This window comes from Monopterus albus, unplaced genomic scaffold (genome assembly GCF_001952655.1).
Source record: "Monopterus albus unplaced genomic scaffold, M_albus_1.0 scaffold31.1, whole genome shotgun sequence".
Classification (NCBI taxonomy): domain Eukaryota; kingdom Metazoa; phylum Chordata; class Actinopteri; order Synbranchiformes; family Synbranchidae; genus Monopterus; species Monopterus albus.
In genome coordinates, this window is record NW_018127911.1 from 3,370,861 (window position 1) to 3,381,390 (window position 10,530).

The window sequence follows — 10,530 nt, forward strand, 5'->3', positions numbered from 1 at the left end:
CTCTGTAGCGTGGGAGCTGTCATTGGCGTTTGCTCTGACACACACGCAGGGCCCCAACACCAAGCAGGTCTCTGTGCTTTAAAGGGCAGCAGCTAATTAGCCATAATGGCTTCCATTTTGTCCCAGCTTTGCGTCATGCCTTTGATGCTGTGATTGGGAGTGTCCAGGGGGGAATACCAGACAATTTTCTATGTTTCCTGATTTGTTTGAAAGGGAGGTGGGTGCGATAACAGAGATGTCAGGGCAAAAGAGAAACCATGGTTGTGCTTTCCCACTGAGTAATGTGGACTTTGTCCTTGTATAGTTGAAGTAGGTAATTACCTCAAATGCAGGGCATTTGTTTCCCTTTGTGTTATAATGGAGTTTGGTGTAACTGTTTGAGGGTTAAAATAAGGTTTGATAGTGCAAGATGGAAAGCGTGCAAGTTGTTTTTACATCTTCTCAACTTTTCTTTTATTTCAGAATGCATTTTGTCCATTTGATCAGATTTCATTATCATTTTGAAACTTTTTGAGGAGGATTTTAGTTCCCTAACTATGTATTAGTAGTAGAACTGTAAAATTAAAATTCAATTTGGAGTTTTCTAACAAAACCAGTCCCCTCCTGAGAACGGTCGGCCTAAATTAAAGTAAATTGAATTTAATCTTTAGAGTCATGCAATGAGGTTGAACAGTTTTTAACACCTTTTTGTTACACGGTTGGACTGTTAGACGCCTTGATCATAAAGAGACCTGATGTTTATGAGGTTTAAGGATGAGAATTCTTTTGAGGAAATGTTTTGCTGCTTCAGGACCTTTGCATTCAAAAAAATTCTTAATATTGCTCACTTGAACACACTACCAACTTATCAACCTATCAGTTCTGAGGGTTGACATCTCGACTGATCAGGGAAACCTTCACTTAAAAGCTGGAACTGTCCCTTACTGTCACCCCTTGCTTCCTCCGCCCCCCATGGTTAAGGTTGAGTGATAAACTATACAGGCGGAACCCTTTGAACTTTCTTAGCGCACACACACAGAGAGGCACAAACATGCATAAACACAAGAATCCCACACCACTGAGGCGCTAATGGTGCTTGAAGCCTATCGCAGTTCTCCCTGGGAGAAAGAGCGAGAGAGAGAGATGAAGGGATCAAGAGAAGGAGAGGCGGGGAGCATCAGGTTCCCCCCTCCACATCTCTAAAATAGGTTTATCTCTGCCAGGGAGGTGTCTCTTTGTGTCACCACACCAAGGGCTGAAGAGGGAGAGGATGCAGGCAGCCAGGGTAGAGTGACAAGAACAGGCAGAGGGTGAGAGACAAAGATGGAGGGGGAGGCAAGTCTTTATCGGGATGGGACCACCTGCATCGTCTCCTTTGCTGGGAGATTATTCGGGCACACAAAGCAGTGCTGGGAGGAGGACAGGGGCACCAGGGGGAGCCTAGCGTCAGGAGAGTGAGCGGCGTGGAAAGTGGAGCTGGCGTGTGTATGCCAGTGGTCTGCCACATGCTGTACCACCACTCCGCCACCCTCCACACATTCCCACAAATGCTTCCTGTAGTGTAGCCTCTCATAATACCTCAGTTTGTCCATTCAGTCAGAAAAACTATTTTTAACTTTTACCAATCTGTGAAACTTGATTGATCATTCAAAGCCAGAACAAACCTTGTGGTACAGTATTCTTATCTTGTTTTATAAGATTAATTAGTTTACGTACTGTATCACTTTTGGATCAAATTTTAAACAAATGAATACATATACTGTAACGGAGCTGTATTTTTTGTTTCAGTGTCTGGTGTTTTTATTCAAGCTGTTGAAATGAAACCTATATTAGCCATAAAATTAGACAATATTTCTCATGCACTGCACAAAATAAATCATCAGCTACACTATGCCATAAAAAAACTTGTATATATAGAATAAAAGCCACACTGGTTCCTTTACATTCATGTGGTTTGGATCTGAATGTATGAAAATGCTTCCTGTCCATGCTGTAGTTAACACATTATTTATGCTGGCTACAGAGTTCTCGTGCTGTAGGCTGTTTGCATGGATATTACAGCACAGCAAATTCCAGCGTGTATGTTTTTATAATTATGTGTGAATGGATAAAGTTAGTGTAAGAGGGTGAGGAGTTGCTACATGTGATTTGCTGCTGGTTTCACAGGGACTGGTGTTGACCTTCTGTTATTTCTATTGCATAAACAGCTGCTGTTTATAGAAATATTATCTTCTTACTAATCTTACACTTCTGTCTGTTATTTTCCTTTAGTTTTTAATCAACCATTAGATCTTGTTATTGTCATGTTTGACAAAAACAACTAAACTTCAATGTCAGCAAAAAATTCAAGTAAAGTTTTTCCCACTGGCTTTGTGAGAGTTTCACTTTCCTCCACAGAACTGCAGTCCATCCATCACTGTGTTCACTGAACTTAATACATTGTGGTTAAACTACCAAGGCCCCTCCTTTCCAGTGTCAGAGATGATCCCACAGCTGTGAGCTCAGGTCCCCAGAGTGGATGTTACCATCAATGACTGCTCAGTCCTCATTGTTTCAGGTGCTGTCATTGGTCAAGATTAATAGCTGTTACTGGTTAATTATTTGAGACCTGGGTATTGGTTTTGCAGCTGAACCTCAGCTAACCCTCAACTCCTCCATCAATGTACAATGACTTCATTTGGACTTTGCCATTCACTGCAGCCAGCCCATAAATCTAATCATTGCTGAGCTCCTTTTGTCTTTTTGCTGATGCGGGCTATTAGTGAAGCAGCAAGAGCATCTTGGGCCAGGTCTGGACCACACCATTTTTGATGGAGCTACTCTTTAAAAGTCCGGCCCCCTGTCTTGTTGTCCTTTTCTCCCCTTTCTCAGAAGTTTCTGTGGAAGCTGCAGACCTCAGCAAAATTTTAAACTAGAGAGAGAGAACAGAGGAGCACCGACCACAAAGGCAACCTGTGCTTCTCAAGGTCTGACTGAATGGGGAGGGTTTAGGTATTCATTGTGCCCCTCTTTTTCACCCGCTCCCTATTCTTCAATGTGCTGGCGGAGCCCTGGCTTGGCGTGGGTCTAAGCTTGCATCCTTCACTGCAAGAGGTCTTTAGGCCACACCGACGTTCTAATCATAACCTGGTGGCAGCAGCTTTGTGTAGAGGTGTTGAGAGAACTGAGGGCTGATATCCTGCTGTTCATAGTCCCTTTGTCCCAGTGGAAGGTGCCAGGTTAGGATTAAGCCAGTCACAGTAGAGGTCAACCCAAAAATCTATCCCTCACTCTCTGTCCTGTGCAGCATCATGAAGAGGTTGTCTTTCAGTGGTCTTAATGTAAATGTTTATCACATTTATCTAATTTTATTAAGAGCAACCTACAGAGGGTTAGGAGTGGTTAAGTGGTCTTTGTCCTGATCAGCTTCTTTGAACTGGAAAGCAGGTTACAAACTAATCTTAGTTTCACAACTGAGGTTTGGAGAACAGGAATGAGGGCCAAATTTGGATACACAGGTAGACAGGTTGACTGAAGTGACTTTATTTCAAGGTGATGATAAAACCACTGGCTCACAGGAGTAGAAGATAAAACAGACAACAGGCCGGCTGACAAGAAACTGGAGTCCAAAATATGACAAACAAATGAAGAAACATGTTACAGTGTGGTAAACAACTTTGGGAGTATCTGATCTGTGCAGAGGAGCTAATGAGGGGAAATTGGAGCATACGTATGTAGATTAGGGGAGAAGGTCTGGTGATTGGGAATAGGAGGCTGGTGAGCTGGGAGTGAGGTGACTGGGATGGGATGTGCAGATGGAGAGTGGCAGGATGCAGGGACAGAAGTGCCACAATAAAGGAAGGAGAAAGCATCTGGCGAATACTGTTCTCCACCAGCGCTGTCTCTAGATTCTGTCATGAAAAGCATTAGGTGAACAACCCATAATGAAATTATTACATGTGGAATAGCAGCCTTGTACTCAGTAGAAGCCAACAAGAAGACATAGCTCATTGTATATGATTAGTGAAACAAATGGTGGCGGATGTGTTTTTCAGTTAGTGTCAAAGAGATTCAAGTTACATTTTTAAGGCTATATTTTTGATAATTGCTTTTGTTTTATTAACTGTTTAATTTATATACATGATACCAACAATTCCCAAAAAGTGATCACAGAGTTAGTAAGTCTTTTTGAGGCCATATTAACAAAATATCCCACATATTCTTGTACTGCGTTGCCGGCATGTTGCATTGGTGACATTGAAACTGTTCATTAACCATCATTTTTTTCAACAGTGATACAATTTTGAAAGATTAGCTGCATAAAACATGCATCTCAAAGTGAGTACAACATGCATCACAGAGTACTCACATACAGTATGTGAATATAACACTGTTAATATCTAAATGTCAGTTTTTCAGAACCTAATAACATTAGTTTAACCACTCAAGTGCAATGAAATAAAATCCATACACAGTGAGACATGAGTCATTTATCTTTATAGTTTATCCTAGTTTTTGACAGTTCCTGCGTGAAATGTGTGCGCAGTAGCTGTTCCCTGACAAAGTGCGTGATCATAATGATGACCCTGAAGATGAGCCGACATTCCTCTCCCCCGGCACTCTTTCACATCTCCACCGTGCAGACCCCCAGCCGTCGTGTAATAAATGTTGAACGCCATAATCAATTTGCAATGGTTGGGGAGCATCTCTCTTGATTTTGCTTGTAAAAAAAAGGGGGGGGGGCAGAGAGAAATGGATGCAGTAGAACAGAAGACAAGAAAAGTCCCTGTGAATGTGTTGAAAGCGCGAGGCAAAGAAGAGAGAGCAGGGGGGTCTATTAGAGAAAAGACTTCCCGTGGCATAAATAGTATTCATGGATGACAGAGTGGTCATGGAGGATAGACGAGGGTCTTCTTCTCTGTGGACCTCAAGCTCACTCATTCTCTGCCTGGCTTTTCTTCCTGACGCGGTTCGCCAAGGGGGCTCCTTTGTGCCTTAGCAGCAGGTAGCAATGGAGTGGCAGGTCAACTCTCGGGCCAACACAACAACCCCGTTCTCCCACTGACCCCTGCTGAGTGTTTCTGTGTGCAGGAGTGAAAGTGAAATATTGTGCATGTGTGTGCGACATAGGAGCAAGCCATAAATTTTAATTTAGAATTAATGTAAATGAACTAAAGCGGTGGCATATGTTCTTAGTTGTGTTTTAAAACATTTTAATCTTATCTTTTTGATGTGATGCATTCACTTATTTTATGTGAGAGTTGCCTGACAGTCGGTGCCCTGGGAAGAAAAAAGAACAAATCTAGTTATGATGTATGTTGAATTTTTTTGGAAAGCAAGGATTCCTAAAAAAAGAGAAAAGCTGTATGTTGATGACCTTTGCGTCCATCGTACTCCCAGCAGTAGTAGCTTTCATATTTTAGGTGTTCTAACTGATGTGATGATTTTTTTTGCCCCAGATTGTTTTCTTTATCTCCCTGTGGCTCAGTTTTCCCAGTGGGTGGTTCACTCAGCCACGGGGCTGCAGAAAGTTGACCACATAGCGCACAGCCTAATCGAATAACTGACCCAGCATGGCGCCCAGCATGAGTGTCGTCCCCAGAGGGGAGCTTGACCAAAGGCTGCAGGTACCTTTCATTACCGCCTGGCAGGCCGGCTCCTTTCCCCAGCGCCCCGCTGGTAGAAATTTGTCGGCCCCATCTGGGTTTCTTTCTGGAAGTGTCAACTGTGGGGCCCCTGATGGGAGATTTGTTGATATGATAACTTGATTAGACTACAGCATGGCTGACATGGTGGCAGTGAGCCAGTCAGCACCACACAAGGAGGTGCTGACTCATCTCCTTAACTGCTCCTCAGGAGTTTGGTGCTCAGCGCCCACCCTTAGCTAATAAGCCTCACTGTGCAGGACAGTGGACTGAGGAGAGGTTGAGGTCAGGGCATGTTTAGATGTGAAGGATGGTCCCACATTGGCCTCCAGCCTCTTAGCCTCAGGTCTTCCAAAAGACTTTCAGTCCTTTACTCACGAGCATCATGCAGGGAAGGTATCTAAAATATCTTGAGTCTCTTGTGTCCTCCACTGAAAAATCCTGAGCAGAAGCAGACAGTCAAACTTTCTATTTATATGTCTGTTATGTACGTGGTTACAGTGGTTATTGTGTCGTGATGTAGGCTACAGTTTTATTAGCCTTCTATGTAAAAAAAGGAGCCCCCTTTCAGGTTGAGTTCACTGTAGAAAGAGTTTACAGTAATTAGGTGTGAGAATCATTTTAACACTCATTCATAATTTCATAACTTCAGATCACTGCACAGGGGTCTTGTTGCATGCCATCTCTGTATAATGCTGTTATCAACTGCAGGTCAACTACATGTCACAGCTGTAATCAGATGCCATAACATTTTTCAGGGTTTCATTATCTGGGATTGCATGGGCTGTAAAACTTTCCTCCCAGGTTTTCACCTTTGTTAAGACAGCCAAAAACACTTTCAGATGCACAATATCTTGTCTGTATCTCCTCCAGGTTATTTGCTACATGTTGCGCTGGGGCCATTCAAGTCAATTAAGTTCACGTCTCCACATTGGCCAAACAAGGGATTGTGGCAATATGAGGAGCGCTAAAGACCAACAGGAGCCTCCCCTTCCCAGCCCAGGCATTGAGAAACAGCAAAAAGGACACCAAACAAAGGGCGGCCCCTCTGTGTCTCAATGACTCCTCTCTTTGTTGCCTTCTTGGGCCCCATAAAGGAAGAGGGACGCTCTTGTTTGCCCAGGAGGTGGTTTAATGGCCCTGGGTATAACAATGGTGCCACATTCAAACCATCCAGAGGGGCTCATTATATGGGGCCATCCCAAAGCGCAGGGTCCCTGGACGTTCCCACTGGAACACTGGTTGAATGGTGGTGATGGGCGGGGTGGGCCAGGAAGGGCATACGGGGGAGAAAGGAGACCATTGAGGTGACAAGCAGGTTCCATCTGCCCCCAGTGCCTCCTCACCTTGCATTACGACAGCTAGGGGCCTCTCTGTGCACAAAGGGCAAATTTAGTGTGTCGAGGTGGCTTAAAACGTTCACTTTAGAAGAGACCATTGAGGGAAATATCAACACTGTAGACCACGGAATGGTGCATTCAGCCTGTCCTGCCCCTTTCCCATTGACCGAGTTCCTTTTCCTTTCAGTTCTTTTCTCCTTTTGGCTCCATTCAAATCCCACTTCTCTCATCTCCCAAAACTCTTCAGTCTAGGCCATTTTTCCCATACCTTGCAAAGGGGCGGATGACAAGAATTAAGTTAGTTCTGGCCCGGCCCAAAGGTTTTGTCCTCTCTGAGCTGTGGCAGGTAACTATGGCCATGATGAGATGAATCATCAATCACCAGCCAATCCTCTCGGGTGATTTGACACAGGCGCCAGGACCCCAAAGGTCAACAGACAGTAATATGTGGCCAGATACTAATTCATGGCTTATAGGTTTGTGTTTGTTGGTGACTATTGATGAGGTTTTGCAAAATTCATATGGTGGTAAAAGAACCCAAACTTAACTCTACTCTTTTAGTGCACTAAAACCTCCTTTTCTGCTTGGCTAACATCAAAATATTTGTATTGCAGTGCAGTTTCATTATTATATTTTCCTCAAGCACATGTTCAGATCACACAAAATAACTGGGGCTGCCTAATACATCTGTAGTGAGCAAAATCTCTTATAATCTAATCTTTGAATTTTACAAAAATCTCACAGCATATTTCTAAGTGCACCTTGATGGTAGTCAGTGAAGAAGAGTAGACTTTTACTTTTGCTTGTCTTTTGTTTCAAACGTCTGACTTCTTAAATAGCTGCCAGAGGCTACCCCTGTCTGGCTTGTTTCAGAATGTAACAGAGGTTGTTTGGATAACCACTAGTCTAAAAGTAAAACAAACTTAAGGCATTTTCAGATTTTTCTGGTCAAGTTCTTTCTCTAAAGGTAGTGTCACATGTCCACCTTCAGGAAAAATCTGATTGCTCTATCATCAGTTCCACTTACTCATTAAAGTGTTTTTTTTAGAAACTTTTGAAATGGCTCTTCCATATTATGTTATAACATTTTTCTGATCATCCCCAACCACTGTGAATCAGGGAGCTATTTTTGAGGTGCCATAATTCTGGTTTCTGGCTTTTTATTACTGACTGCTTTCAGTGTGTGATGATGTGTCAATGATGTAATGTGTCAAAATGTATAATAGGTCAAACAAAGTTGATATTTGCACCTCAAGTGCATCATCTAAATTCTCACCCGAGGTAATACATCTGCCCAGCACTCACTCTCAGACGTCCTATAAACCCTAGTCAGTGTTGATTTTTTTCATAGACTTTTAATGCTGAAAACAATGATGAAGTGTTCTGAAATAATTTCTCAGGACCCTTCAGGTTAAGGCCATGGGAATGGCGGTTGCAAAGGAATAGACATAATTATCCATGTCTAAGAGCATATGCCTGGGCCTGAGAAATGTTCTGTCTTGATGGTCTGTCTGAGGGAGAAGGCCTCCATGGTCACCACACCACTCCTAGCCTTATAGTGTCCAGGACTGCATCACCCAGACACCCCGCCGAGCATCTTACAGCCAGAGCTGGAGCTCCCACTGGGCAAACTCAACAGGAGCTGTGGGCGGCGGGCAGACTTCCCAGGGGCCAAATTGCACCCATTTAGCACCAGGCTTTTGTCTTTGCATATGCATATGTATGTGTTCTTTTTAACATGTACATCTCTGTACACACACTTAAGAATATATTTGGGGTTGGGCATCTGTGTGTTTTCCTATATGGCCACATGAGTCTGAGTGGGAGAAAGACGATATCCACCAGATGCCTTTGCTCCCAGAACTCTTAGCGGGGTGCCAGTGAAGTCCCGCTGAGCCGCCACAGCAGGAACATACATTTCTCTGCGGGGGAAGGCTGTCGGCCCTAATGATGAGACACATCAGTCTTCCTCTCAGCCTGGCCTGACATGCCCAAGTGTCTTGTTCATGGTGGCACATCCAAGGCAAAAGAATGCATATGGTAGGGGTGCTTTATCAAGCCCTGTGGGACCCTGTGTTCCCTCTCAGTGGTGGAAAGGATTTAAAGACTGTTCAGCACAGTTAATGCAGTTGTTTTGCTTGGCAGGAGGCTGTGATCTTGTTTCCCTGCACGTGACTTTCCTTCTGTATGTGCAGTTGTAAAATAATTACATTTTGTGCAGTTGTGTTTGTTTTCTTCTCAATATTTATATTAAAATAATTGATTTTGAATGTTATTAATTGGATCTGTGGTTTTGTACAAACTCTAAATCAGTTGTCGTACCTCTGGTGCTTTGAGCAGATCAAAGTTTGAGGGTTTTATAAGTTAACCAAAAATACAGAGGGATTAAGGTAAGAAGGGAAAAAAACAACCTGAAGTATTGGTGTTGAGTTTTGGTTTCAGAAAGAAGAAAACAGGGTGACAGGTGTACTTTGAAATCGCCTACGAAGGCGTCACAGTCTTCAAGCACAGAACAAGGCTGTTTTTGGTATTTCAGCAATGATCCCAGTGAGACTCTGCTTCCTTCCAAAAAAGCAGAGTAGGACATCAGAGGTCACTCTGTTCTGGCTTGCTAGCACACATCTCCCCCACTTTGCTTTCAAAGTCTCCATCACTGGGAGCGATCCACTACTGCAGATTATATAATGACAGGCATTTTACTTCTGGAGATAAAGCGCATCAGAAAATGAAGCAAACAGAGGAGATGAAGCAGCAGAGGGAAGAGCACTGTATGAAAAGACAGGGGCACATACCATGGATGACTTCAGAGGTTGTTTTTGCATGAAAGACCGGTTTTCCCTCTTACATATTCTTTGTCTCCATCTCCCTCTCGCTTTCTTTTTTTCTTGCTTGCTCTGTGGAGAGCGAGTGGTGCTTTGCTTGCCTCCAGCCAGGAGGTAAAACTGAACTGCAGAGCCAGGCTGCCAAATGATGAAAGGCTCTGGCATCCAGGGATGCTCTGAGCCTGGACCAAGAGCTCAGAGCGAGAGAAAATGCTCGCTTTTCAACTTAACACTTTTTTCCTACGACATTTCTTGTCTCTTGCTTTTTTTGGTGTCTGTTTTCCATCATCAGGGCAAGCTTTTTTTTTTTTTTTTGTATGAGCACTTGCACCGCAGCCTTGGAGCAAGAGCTCCTCGTGGGAGATGGGTGGATGGATGGAAGTAGTGAGGAGGAGGAGGGCAAAAGGATGGGCAGAGATCGGAGTGTTTAGTGTAGGTGTGTGTGTGTTTGTGTGAATTATGGGGATGCGGTCTGAACGTGGGAGTGTAGTTTTCTTACTGCCATCAATGCTATCATGCCCCCCACTCCCAATCCCGTGTTTGAACACAGTGATTTAAATGTTTTCAGAGCTGAAATGAAAAAGTCCTGTTATCCCCTAGATTTTATTACAACATCATCCCATTCATGATGAATACACTTTAACAAAAACACAGGAGGTACACAGTTCTTTCCTATTCTTCTACTCTCTAAGAAGTTTATTTACCAGGTATGGACAAAATTACATTGTTCAGATTGACAAACACTGGTACAAAATTGGCTGATAT